The sequence below is a fragment of the Danio rerio genome, chromosome 23 (assembly GCF_049306965.1).
Source record: "Danio rerio strain Tuebingen ecotype United States chromosome 23, GRCz12tu, whole genome shotgun sequence".
Taxonomy (NCBI): Eukaryota; Metazoa; Chordata; class Actinopteri; order Cypriniformes; family Danionidae; genus Danio; species Danio rerio.
The window spans coordinates 39,292,247-39,304,766 of record NC_133198.1 but is presented as its reverse complement, the minus strand read 5'-3'; the positions used below and the strand labels follow the sequence as shown (position 1 = coordinate 39,304,766).

Below are 12,520 nucleotides of genomic sequence, written 5' to 3'. Positions count from 1 at the left end.
ATAGTTTTTTTCCCCACACTATACAACTTCTGACTATGCTATTGAAGTTGTGTATATTAATTGATAGTTCACCAAAAAACAAACATTTTGTCTTCACTTACTCATCCACTAATTACTCACTCATTTAATAAAGGAAGATTGCACACATCAGTGATGCATAGCATAGATAAATGTGGATGTTGAATGAAGTCATTATCTGTGTTTGTTTGCTCAGAGAGAGCATTCCTTTGGCCTCATAAACTACTGGAGTTACATCAGTGATATTTTATGGGAGTGGCAGTTTCACAAGCTGTCAATGAAGAGACAGAAACCTCTCAGATATAATGTCAAATATCTTCATTTGTGTTCTGGAGCTCAACTAAAGTCTTATGGGTAGGGCCAGACGGAATCTGTGGACATTTTTTGCTATTTTTTTTCCATAATATTTGTATTTTTCGTTTTCAGTTTGTACACATTAAAATACAACATTTTACAAACATTTTAAAACCATAATAACCTTGTTGCATTTACAAATTATACAAAATATGAGGATGTAAGTATATTTCTAATAAATACTAAAAGCAAACAAACAAACAAACAACAAAATAAATAAAATAAAATAAAAGTAAAACTGCTTCTTTTTTTTTCTCATTAATGATTATCTATTCAAACATGACAATTATAATCATACTGAGTACTAGGTACAGCAGATATATATTGAAGAATGTATCAATACAGAACCATAAAGCTGGAACTGCATTATCCATCAACAATTATTCATCAACTTCTTCCTCTGTTAATTCCACTTCTTGGATATAACTAATGAAAGCACTCCATATGTTTTCAAATAAACGTTTAGCTTTTAGTATACAAGATATTTTTCTAATGGCAGACTTGACAACATTTGTCTTATCCATTGAGTAGTGTTTGGTCTTTGCATTCTTGTCCATACAAAAGCTACACATCTTTTGGCATAAAGCAAGCTGAGGTCTATGTTTTTTGCTATTTCTGCTGAGAATTTTGGTAAAAACCTGTGGATTTCTTTGGAATTATTTTGGGAGTATCATAACTAAAACCTTAATATATGAAATAAAAAATAATATCTTTTTAAGTTTTATTTAATGTTTGAAATGGAAATCCAATGGTTTATTTGGTAAATAAAGCAAGTTTTTCATATGTCTATAAGACAGAAAATATTACTGTACACACTGCATTGTACATAAATCAGATAAACGTTTTCACATTAGTCATAATAATATTACTGAAATCAATTAAAAACCGAATAAATATAGATTTACATACATTTTATCAAGTAAATAAACAGAATTAATAATGGGCTAAAAATCTGCGGAAATCTTAATATAGGTTTTGATTTAGGTTTTTAATATATGTGACAAACAGTTAAAGTCAGAATTATTAGCTTCCTTTTTTTTTGTCTTTTTATTTTCCAAAATATATTTAACAGAGCAAGGACATTTTCACAGTTTGTCTGATAATATGGTTTTGAATTTTTTATGTAGCATTTTAGGGACAAAATTATTAGCCCCTTTAAGCTATATTTTTTTCTCAGTAATCTACAGAACAAACCATCATTATACAATAACTTGCCTAATTACCCTAACCTGCCTAGTTAACTTAATTAACCTAGCTAAGCCTTTAAAAGTCAGTTTAAGCTGTATAGAAGTGTCTTAAAAAATATCTAGTAAAATATTATATACAGTCATCATGGTAAAGAAAAAATAAATCAGTTATTAGAAATGAGTTTTTAAAATTATTATGTTTAGAAATGTGTTGAATAAAATCTTCTCTCCCTTAAACAGAAGTTAGGGAAAAAAATACACAAGCAGTCTAATAATTTAGGGGGGCTAATAATTCTGACTTCAATTGTATATGGCTAATTTTATGTGTCACATATATTAAAAAAAAATATCAAAACCTTTATTAAAACATATAGTTAAAGTCAGAATTATTAGCCCCGTGTTTATTTCCCCCCAATTTCTGTTTAACGGAGAGAAGATTTTTTTTCAACACATTTCGAAACATAATAGTTTTAATAACTCATCTCTAGTAACGGATTTATTTTATTTTTGCCATGATGACGGTAAATAATATTTGACTAGATATTTTTCAAGACACTTCTATACAGCTTAAAGTGACATTTAAAAACTTCAATAAGTTAATTAGGTCAACTAGGCAGGTTAGGGTAATTAGGCAAGTTATTGTATAACGATGGTTTGTTCTGTAGACTATCAAAAAAAAAAAAACTTAAAGGGGCTAATAATTTTGCCTCTAAAATGGTGTTTAAAAATTTTAAAACTGCTTTTATTCTAGCTGAAATAAAACAACTAAGACTTTCTCAAGAAGAACTATTATCAGACATACTGTGAAAATGTCCTTACCCTTTTAAACATCATTTGTGAAATATTTTAAAAAAGAGAAAAAAAATCAAAGGGGGATAATAATTATGACTTCAATTGTATATGTTTATATAGGTTCTTTCCATGTGGGTTACTCACCCTTTACTTTTTTCAAACCTCTCTGACATTTTGTTGAACACAATAGAAGATGTTTTAGAGCAGAGATGCCCAAACTGGATTTGGCAAAATTGGCCCATGGTAACCTTTGATTTGGCCCTCTGAAAAGAAAAGGGAGAATTTTGGGGAGGGTTAGGGTTAAAACTTTTAATACACATTATCGTTTCTAGTTTATCAGTTTGTTTTATTGTTAAGCTACAAAAAAGCAAATGTATCAATTAAATATTGTAAATGAATTAAACGGATAGACCACAATTTAGAAGTCCTCAGTGAGTGAATCAAGGCAAAGTCAGGTGCAGATTGACTAGTGTATTCAACATTAAACTTTATTTTTAATATAATAGGTTCATTACTAAATGTTAACAATGTATAATGCATTAGTTAATATGATTATTGTTTTTTATTTATTTTCAAAATGAATGAGGAAGGTATTGTATTATAATGCAGTTTTAACGAATTCCCTTCTGCCCATGGCCATTAATCAAGTTTGGTTTGTGGCCTTTCATTAGAAAAAAATTGGGCACCCTTGTTTTACAGAACGCTTTAAACCTGTAACCGTTGACTTCTATAGTATTTGTTTTTGCTACTATGGGAGTCATTGGTTACTGGTTTCTTCAAAATATCTTCTTTTGTGTTCAGCAGAACAAAGAAACTCATAAAGATTGGAAACCACTTGAGGGTTACAATATTCGTTTTTTGGTGAAATATCGCTTTAACTTAACTTGCACCAAACCTGGAACATTCCTCTAAAGAGACTATAATCCAAATGGGTCAAATAAGCCCTGCTGCGAGAACGGAAGAAACTGATACGCTAATTAATTATTACATTAGCAGCCGCTTCTCTCAGGTGATCAGTCAGTGCCGCAGTGCTCCCATCCCACCATTCTGGCCACTATCTCATCCAAACACCTGCAGTTCTCTCTTCCTCTCCTCCATTGCTTCTCTCCGGGCCCTTCGGCTGCTCCTCTCCACCCAGATGGAGCGAGACCCGGGTGTCACATCAATCCGAGTGTACTGTTTATATTTATGTACAAAAGAGAGAGGGGAGAAACCATGGCACTGTGGGGTTTATTGACTAAGCATTAAGTGGGCATTATCAGACGATAGGGATGTTATTTATGAGGCCGAGGGAGAGACACTGTGGCTGAGTTATGTGAGAACCAGCCGGAGGATGAAAGCTGCTCACACAGAGAAGGGCTGATAGCAGACTTGCCTCCGGGCCTTCAAAACTGGCTCAAATGTACCCGCTTGAAAAGAGCTGCAAATTTATGGACGGTCTCTCAATGCCAGCCTATAGGTCAGCCGTGGCCTGTTTATCAGGGTCTCGCCATCGTCGTGTGGGGTCAGAGATCAATGGTGCTATGCAGAGCAGATGCAAAAAGTTCAATGACAAATATGACACTTTGTGCTGGACGAATGCAGATGTGCTTATAAGACAGGACAGCACAGTCGCATGCTGGTGATTTATGTGTGTAAATTCATGTTTTAAATATCACTTGCTAATATTTCGGAAAGGTGAGATAAAAGGGGTCAGGGACCTAGCGGTTTTCAGCATGTTGTTGTTTTTTTATATCTGTAAGGGAAAGCGTTATTTATTTGCTTTATGTTTTCCTTCAGTTCATTTACTCTCACTTGCTCATTAATAATAAGGGCTGTGAATCAATGTGAAAAATGAGCTGTAAACACCAATGCCAGCTCTGCAGAAGTCAAAATTGACCCTGTTTCTTAACAGGCATACCTGGTGGAAGTTCAGAAGATGTTATTCCATAATAATGTAGCCTAATAATGTGAGACTTTTGTTGACATTTTAGTAGTTTGAAATAACATCATGTGGAAAAAAGTATATAGAGAAAAATAAGTTATGAAATAACAGAAAATGTACTGGCTGCTTATTGCAAGGTTTTTGTACATTAATATACAACATAATCCCACACAATATCATTTTAAACTATTAAAAATGTTATCAAAAGTCACCTTTTTTAAATTTTCAATGTTAAAAGTTGTTGGAAGAAAGAGCTAGGTCTCATATTGTAATTCAAAGGCATTGATAAACTGGGACAAATAAAAACATGAAACACAAAACACAACTGCTAATTTACGTATTTTTTTTTTACAGTGTGTTGCACTTTGTAGTATGTCACAATAAGGGAATAACACTTGAGTTTCTTGTTCTTGGTTTGCAGTGAAAGTTTTGGATCAGTCAATGAATGCACTGTGATGTAAATCCTAAACTACTTTTTCTGTACATTCATACTTTGTGCAATAAGAAAGTCCAGTCTGGCAAAATTTATAATAGTGGGCATCGATTTCACACAGTCTTGTGCAATGCCTCTAGAGACTCCGAAAGAGAGTAATATCGCTACAGTACAGTAATATAAGAGCTTTAAATAAAATAATATGTGTCAGCTGACTCAGTATATTTTATACAGAAATGGAAAAAATTAAGAGACCTTTTTAAAATCCTCAGTTTTACTTGGTGTACTGCATATGGTTTTGAGGAAAATGTTAATATTGATTTTATTGTACATATTATGGCCTGTTAACATTTCTTCCAAATTTCTGTTTAGTGTTGTCAAGAAAATGGCTATATGTCGAAACACATTTTCATCAAAAATCAGGGATATTTCAGCAGATATTGATAAAACAAAGTTAAAACATTGGTTTTGAGGTGTACATTAATAATTATACAGTATAAAATATCATATATATCATAGCAGTGGTTCCCAAAGTAGGAGTTGGGACCTCTCAGGTCACGGGACAATCACAGGGGATCGATTCTCGCTTAGTAATTTCCGAAAGTCAAAAAAATGTGATTAAGCTAATGGAATTATTATATTCATGCATAATTAAAGATATAAATGGTAGTTAATAGTTACACAAAAAACAACATGCAAATAAAAAGCCATCAGCCTTTCAGTTTTATTTCATAGAATTGGTGTGTTAACATTAGATTAACAACACGACAATAATATCAGCTGCAACAGATTTTATAGCACCAGGTTAAACTTTGACTCCTTTATAGTTATCAAATACAGTGAAAATAAATACAGGCCACAACTGAACAATGAGAATGGTCTCCAAAATTAAGGCAACATTAGACTTGTGCTTAAAGCATTGTTTCTACCAGTCTCATCATTTGAGGTTAATATTTATTAAATTAAACAAATTAAAAAAATGACTATAAAAATTATATGGTGGTTTGACTGTTGCAATTTTTTTTATTGTTGTCAATTTGCTCGTGTTTATATAGGCCTATTATTGTACAATTGTTGTATTGTTCTATTGTTGTAAGATTGTGTCAAAGCAGCCTAATGTAGTTATAGTAGATTAAAACCGAGTCAGTCTAGTTTTCAGAGTTGAAGTTCAGTTCAGTGTGGTTTAGTTTTCACTGCTGAAAGTCCATTCACTGAAGAGAAAATCCATCGATGCGCAGCTCCACAAGTCCCAAAACCAAGCAAGCCGGTGGCGGCAGTAGCGAGTGTGACATGCTTGAATACTAACTAACATTTTTGTTAGTTTTTTTTTGTTTTGTTAGTTAACTAACAGACTTAACCCAGAGCTCTGTATACGGAATTCATTCATTAATTTATTCATTCATTCATTTTCTTGTCGGCTTAGTCCCTTTATTAATCCGGGGTCGCCACAGCAGAATAAACCGCCAACTTATCCAGCACATGCGAGCGGATGCCCTTCCAGCCACAACCCATCTCTGGGAAACATCCACCCACCCACACACACACTCACACACTACGGACAATTTAGCCTACCCAATTCACCTGTACCGCATGTCTTTGGACTGTGGGGGAAACTGGAGCAGCAGGAGGAAACTCACGCAAATGCATGGAGAACATGCAAACTCCACACAGAAACACCAACTGAGCCGAGGTTCGAACTAGCGACCTTCTTGCTGTGAGGCGACAGCACTACCTACTGCGCCACTGCCTCGCCTGGAATTCATTCATTTGTATCTAATCTATTGCTAATATTTTTGGTACTAAGAAGGTCGCTGGTTCAAGCTCCAACTGGGCCAGTTGGCATTTCCGTGTGGAGTTTGCATGTTCCCCCTGAGTTCTGTCCAAAGACATGCACTATAGGTGAACTGGATAAACCAAATTGGCTGTAGTGTATGTGTGTGAATGAGTGTGTACGGATGTTTCCCAGTACAGCATCCGCTGTGTAAAACGTGCTGGATAAGTTTGCCGTTCGTTCTGCTGTGGCGGCCCTTGATGAATAAAGAGACTAAGCTGAAGGAAAAGTAATAAATCAATACTTTTTTGGCATTGAATCCTCTCCTGACTTTTTTGATTGAACATGCATAGAATTGGTTAATAATTCCAACACACCACACTACACGTTTTGTTTATATAGCCCAAAAATGGGTTACATAATGTTTCAACATCAGCAATCATCAATATATTCATGCCAGAATATTTTTTTTATTACGACCTGTATTAATTATAATAGAATAAGTGCTTATCTTAAATGTTATTTGTATGTGGAAATGCTTGTTGACGATGGCAATGATTCTAAATCATGGCAGATGAGGGTTTCTGGAGCAAAAATAAAGTTGGGAAACACTTAAACTCCATATTCTCAACTCTCGACTCTCAGATCAGCTCCTCATGATTCCTGTATAATCCTGTCGCTGAGAATATGAACATTCTTTGATGCTCTTTGGAGACCATCATTTGATTCATGCGTGACCAAATGCAAGTTATGTTTACAGCCGCGTAACAGTTTAAGTGCTTTCAGTTGAAATATGGGTTGCTTTCAAGACATATGGACAGAAATTAGAGGAAGGAGTGTTTCATTCACCAACATCTCAGTTTATTCCGAATTACTTATTACAATCACAGCTGTTGATTCTGAAACTTTATTGCAGATTTACACGTCTTGTGTTTACCTCTCAGTGGCCGGAGTGCCACATAAAAATGAAGAATTGTCAAATGCACTTTCAAAAATAAAACAAAAAATTCCTTTCTGCCTGAAAAGGGGAAAAAAAGCTATCACATGGGTCAGCCGAGCCTTTTAAGGATGGAGCTAAATCTGACATCACATATGATCACGCACCTTACAGGCCAACATGCACCAACGCTCACACTTCACCTACCTAAAGCCATCTTTCTCTCTAGTAAACCAGGTCAACAAACAAAAAGCAATTATGTTAGGCAGCTGCCGCCTGGGAGTGGGTAATTACAGTGCAGTGTGGACAGCTTCATTCTAAACAGGTACTAAAAGCATCATTAATCATTTCCATCATGATGCTTCAGTCGGTTAACGGTCACGTGATGCGTCGCCGAGGGCCCGTCAGGCTGCTGTGGGAGACGTCGGCGTGCGATTGGCTGCTGGCTGAAGTCCTTGCGGAGGTCAGCCAGTCAGCAGGCTTGACCCGCCAATGACCTTGTATCACTTGACCTTTGAAGGGCTCGGGAGCACGCCTTGATATCGGCTGCGCAGCGAGCGATGCAAAGGGAGGGAAAGATAAATGGAGGAGAGGAATGGTAGAGCGATGGATGAATAGGAAAGAGGGGGAAGATGGAAGATGGTTCAGATGAAAAATAAAACCGTGGCTTGATTGAGCACCAGGGGTTTTCCCTATGCACTGACTGACCAGCGGAAAGGCATTATTTTTATGCAGATAGCTAGACTGTGTTTCAGAATACAAATGTTTTGATGGCTGTAATTGGAAGATACTGTTAGGACTTAATCTTTTACCTGGAAAAAAGAAAATACGTGATGTAGCATTATCAGGTTGATATGGTAGATAGATATACTGAGTTTTAAACATTTGGTCATGAATACAAAAATTTTACATTAAACTATGACGTTCGTAATTACACTGTAAAAAATTTGACCTTAAATTCACAGTAAATTACTGGCTAATAATTGCATTACTTTCACAGTAAATTACTGTATGTAAATTCACAGTAAATTATTGTGAGGTAGTTCACAGTAATTTACTGTGGTTTTGTCACATTAAATTATTGTGAAATTACAACAATATATTGTAACTTTACAGTAGATAATAAAGTCTGTTACTGTGATTTCACTGTATTATCTTGTAGAATTAACTATATTTTACTGTGAATTTGCAAAACGATTACTGTGATTTAGCAGTAGGTTGCAGTTTAAATACCTGATTTAACTGTAAAGTTACAGTTATATCCCGGATTACTGTAATTTAACAGTTTGGTGCTGTAAAATTTCAAAGCAATTTTAGGTCACACAAAAATGAAAATTCTATCTTGATTTACTCACCCTCAGGTTGTTCCAGCTCTGTTAAAAATGATTTTTTTTTGTTAAACACAGGAATAAACATATCAAATATTCCTTTTTGTGTCCAAACAACCTGAGGATGTGTAAATGACGACAGAATCTTCATTTTTGGGTGATCTGAGAAGACTCTAAAATCAAAATAAAAACAAACACACATACATTTTACAGATTTATTTAACAGCTTAATGACATCTGTGTAAACATTTCAGAAAACTTTCAAAAGGTGAAAGTGAAGCCTCAAAAAATACTATAAGAACATATTAATAAAAAAATCTGACATCATATTTAGCATACATATAAAAAGCAGTGCTTCAGAGTGCGCACTCTCTCTCTCTCTCTCATTATATATATATATATATATATATATATATATATATATATATATATATATATATATATATATATATATATATATATATATATATATATATATATATATACATACACACATGAGAGAGAGAGAGACAAAACTTCTTGCTAAATTAGGCAGTCGTCTATTCAAGGTCAATCATTTTCCTGATAATTTTACACACTTGCTGGTTGATGTGTCTTCTCTGCTTCTTTGACTTCGTCTGTCTTCCATCTCCAAACTGGTGCCCAAAAGCACCTATAAGCAAAAGGGCAGACAAACAGTTAGCTTCATACAACAGTACTGGGACACTACTGCTGCACTACAGAGCAAAATTATTGTTAGCTCAGTTTGAACATGCTGACAATACTGTAGCTCAGTCAAACTGCAATCATTTCAACAAAAACATCTGAAAAACATTTCCATCACAAACACACAATCAAGAACAGTCCAACAACAAATAGTGGTTTTAATGACCTAGGCAGAGCATTTTAAAACAGTTGATTTGATTTACACCTTCTGTTTACAGACTATAATCTAACGCTGGGTTCACACTTATTGTAAAGTTAACACATGCATCACAGCACTTGCTCTTGAATACTAGCAGGATGTTTCTTGCATCAAGCTAATTTTTCATGATTTAAATATTAGGAAAATTTTGCAAAAAAAACTTGATTGAAGTGATACAGCACTTGTGTTGTATTCATTTCAATCAAGTTTTTTGCAAATATTCCAAATAGTTTTCAACGTTTTTTGAGTTTCACTTAATCTGTGCTGCCCAGTAAAAATTTCCCACTATTCATGCATTTGCAATGACTAGCATGTAATCCACTCACCTGAATAGGTAACTTCACATATGGTATAAGAGCCCCATCCTTTCAAAGACAGCTTCCCCTCTGGTCTCCAGCACAGACAAACAAATTGTGTCTGCAACACGGCCCTTTATCACAAGGGGAAAAGGGGAGTCATGACTTGTGCTCCTATACATTCCTTGTTTAACCCCCCCCCCCCCATTACTTTAAATGACATTACTTTAAATTCCAGAGTGCAAAAGGCATCTTCAGCATACTTCAGTTTCAGACCAGATCCAAAGTCAGTTGTGAAACCCAGGTGAGGTCCCATGACCACTCGACCCTCCAAGGAATAAGACTAAAAGGGGGAAAGAAGGACTAAATTAGAGGTGTTTGTGAATAATTAAATTTGTTTGTAGAAACAAAGTTGACATTCCATGCTCTGCCTATTAAAAACCAAGCAAACAAAAACACATGCCCAGTAAAATTGCTAATAACAATAAAAACTATAGTTTAAAAAAATCTTTGTCTAATATTTACTACAACTGGAGGTACTGGTGGAACTTCTGGAAGAAGAAAAAGAGTTTGTACAAGAAACTGCTCACAACAAATCTGTGAAAAACCTGACATTTAAAAATCTAATAAAAATGAGGAAGGCATCAACATTACCTTTAATAATCAAGCGATGGTTGATTGGTAGCATCAGTGTTTCAACATCAATGGCTGTGGCTGCAAAAAAATATGAATATAATAAGAGTAGAATAAGACTCAACCTAACACACGCACACACACACACATACTCATATATATATATATATATATATATATATATATATATATATATATATATATATATATATATATATATATATAGGTTTAGATTGTGATAATGAATTTAGGTTATATTTGTGTGCTCGGAATTTACTCACCTCACACTTCAGCTATTATCAGGTACACCTGAACACCAAAAAATAAAATCTACAGTTAGTGACAATATACAATTAGTTCTCATTAGTAAATGTTAGCACTGCATTAACACTAGTGAGAAATATACAATATGTACTGTGTTAGTGTTAGTTTAAAAGAATACAACTGAATTGTATTATAAGCCTCATTTAACAGTTAAGACTTGTTTCATAATGAGTTTAGTTTATTTAACTAACTTAACGTTAACGTTACAGTGAACAAAATTAACGTACATGATGGTGACTAACGTAACAGTAACGTTAACTTAAGTGAAGGTCAGAGCTTACCTTAACTTTAGTCATTTCACCTTTACTTCAGTCTTGTACTGAAACAGAAAATGCAGTTAACAAGAAGTTAATTAAAGAAAATTCCCTTTCTTTTTTCAGGAACTAACGTTAACGTTATGCTAATACCTCAGAAAACAATACAAGCACCATCTGGCGTCGTTAATTTCTTGTTTTAAAAAAAGGCGCGCTTAAACCCTGTACGTGCGAGTACAACTGAAGTACTCGGTATATTCCTGTTAAATGACATGCACTATACAGAAATACACATACAACAATCATTTAACGGACAAAAGTCATATTTTAACACTTACCGAGCATGAATCCGTTGGGTGAAGAGACGACGCAGGCGTTGTCGTGATGGCGCTTGTTTGCGTTCGAGTCAGTTCTGTTCAATGAATCGGCTCCTTTAAGTGAACAGTAAAGAGTCGAATTCGGCTCCTTTAAGTGAACAGTAAAGAGTCGAATTCGCCTGAAAACGATTCCGTTTTGTATAATATTGTAAGACGCAAACATATAATTCATTAATATTTCATCATATTGCTTGGTTCGTGTACTGCTTGTACACGAATTGCTTGTTCATGACTATGAGCTCATGAACACGTCTGATAAAATATCTGAATCTGATTCAATGCTACACGAGTCCTGAACCGAAGCAGTGCAAAAGTAATATATTGATTGAAATATAAAGTTAATTATTTTCTTCGCCATTCAAAATATTACATATCTCTGACTTCAACAATAAGAATAAAGTTCGTTTGGAGTGTATTGAGAATTATTATTTTTTCCTCCCAGGATTCATTTCGCACCTTAAGCTGCATCAAGCTGTAATGGTGGATGAGAAGGCACATAATATTATAAATATTGCTTGTAATATGTAATGAAATAAAGTTTTAACACTTTTTCATGCGAGAATGTAGTTCTTCAAAACTCAAATCTGTGGATTGTTAGTAAAGATTGTGTGTAATTTTAAGTGTGTTTTGCCGGTAGCGGAGATCTATGACCTCCAGGCGGTAACGGCGCTCATTACTCATGTATCTGCCGAGAGGCGCCTGTCTTCAGGCTAGACATTGGGACAATTGCCCCGTCTTCGATGGCTCTATATGCGTCCGAAAATTAAGTTTTAACTGTTTTTCATGCTAGAATGTAGTTGTTTAAAACTCTAATCTGTGGTTTATTTATATAGATAAAAAAAATAATAATTTATATATATATATTTAATTCTGAGATTAGTGACCTCCAGGCGATGACAGGTGCCCAATACTCATGAAAACGTCTAAAGCAGACATTTACCCTGCCATTAAAATAATTGTTGGCTGTTTAACAGTCTTTGGTTTCATT

General features: G+C 34.5%; 2 long non-coding RNA genes across 5 annotated transcripts in view; one reads left to right on the top strand and one right to left on the bottom strand.

Moving 5' to 3' along the window:
• Nucleotides 1-12,520, top strand: part of si:dkey-81p22.11 — a 168,305-nt gene that overhangs the window by 78,719 nt on the left and 77,066 nt on the right.
• Nucleotides 9,257-11,563, bottom strand: LOC141380532 (uncharacterized). 3 transcript variants are annotated; one of them, XR_012398668.1, is made up of 7 exons: nucleotides 11,494-11,563; nucleotides 11,183-11,220; nucleotides 10,859-10,886; nucleotides 10,599-10,658; nucleotides 10,171-10,287; nucleotides 9,975-10,078; nucleotides 9,257-9,396 (listed from the first exon to the last, which is right to left on the bottom strand). It is a non-coding gene; the product is annotated as an uncharacterized lncRNA (long non-coding RNA). The 3 variants fall into 3 exon arrangements; XR_012398667.1 differs by lacking the exon at nucleotides 11,494-11,563 and having other exon boundaries at nucleotides 11,183-11,298; XR_012398669.1 differs by lacking the exons at nucleotides 9,257-9,396; nucleotides 9,975-10,078; nucleotides 10,171-10,287; nucleotides 11,494-11,563 and adding an exon at nucleotides 10,472-10,495 and having other exon boundaries at nucleotides 11,183-11,298.